The sequence below is a fragment of the Pleurodeles waltl genome, chromosome 7 (genome assembly GCF_031143425.1).
Source record: "Pleurodeles waltl isolate 20211129_DDA chromosome 7, aPleWal1.hap1.20221129, whole genome shotgun sequence".
NCBI lineage: Eukaryota > Metazoa > Chordata > Amphibia > Caudata > Salamandridae > Pleurodeles > Pleurodeles waltl.
Window position 1 is genome coordinate 62,653,864 of NC_090446.1, and position 1,435 is coordinate 62,655,298.

Genomic DNA, 1,435 nt, shown 5'->3' on the forward strand with positions numbered 1-1,435 from the left:
CCAAAACTCAAAAGTTCTAAAGAATTTTAGTTTAAATCTGCACTGTTAGGCTTTTAAGAGTTTCTGCATGAAAAGCATTTTAAAAATAAACTATACCATTTATGAAACTTGAAAATATTGAATTTGATGTTCCGTTTCGAGATACCTTAACTTGTGTGGTTTTCTTTCACTACTTTGATTTTTATTCTTTTTGATTGAATCTTTTTGTTCCTATCAATGCTTTACAAATTTTCCAATAGCTTGACTTTCACCAACAGCTTGGCACTCGCATTAAAAAGGCAAAACCTATTGACTTTCCCGAAGCGTGTTTCTTCTGTGATTCAGTGCTCATGGCATCCTAAGTGTATATGTGTGCAGGTGTGTGACGTATAGCATTCTGTAGTGATCCTGGACACAAGTAAGTTGTACAAAATTCCTCTTTTTTTAACAACCTCGTGAATCCTGGGTGACCTGTGTTAGTATCGACAGTGAAGGCACTGCATCATCTGTCCCTAACAATCCACAAGCCTTCTTAAATACTAGTCCAATGTTAACATTCTAATTCTAAATGACCCTTGGCATGCACTAACTCTAATAACAGAACTACTCAATACTACACATCCCTTGTATAAGTTATCGCACAGAGCACAAGCACAACCAGGCAGACAGTGTGAGATGCAGTGTGGCACAAGTGCCACTTTAATCCGCACCACACTTCCATCTATCATCTGGTCCTTAGATGAATTGTCCACTAACAACTCCATGCTGCTTAGGTAAATGAGTAAAAAGATGACCATGAAATGTAATAGAAAAGCATTCAGCAACAGGAAGGCGAGGCTGGCGAGCTTTGGGACACAATTGCTTCAAATGATGCAGTCACTGTGTGTGCTTTGGTGCTTACACTGTTGCAGAGATGTGGTCTAATGGCTGAAGCAGCTGACATTGGAAAGGGGATAAATCGTCCTGTGTCACAAAAATGTGCACCGAACACAATTCATTTATAAAACAGTTGTGAAAGTGGCAATTTTCCTTTGTAACCCCTTGCGCAGAGCTTTGCATGCTTTGTATGTTTCATGCTTTTTGTAAGAAAAATTGATAAAGATCCAATGCATAGCCTTGACCAACCCAGCCTAGTCTCAGAACTTCACTTAAATATTATGGTGAAGTCCAAGAACAGCAAGCTTAAAGTTTCATACGCGATTTCGCTTTTCAGGACCTCTAAATACCTTCATGTTGATATTTTTGAGATTAAATAGCATCTAAAACAAAAGAAAAGAAGCAAAGTGGAATTTCGCAATTTTGAATGCAAAATGCAAGCCAGTAATAGGCTATGGCATTTTTAAGAATGTCAATGTAAGAAAAGGTGGCAGAGAGCAGTAATAATGGAAACTTTGAAGGGAAATATTTCTTCTTGAGATATCCTCATACAGTCAGAGGAAATGTTAAACTTTTTGGA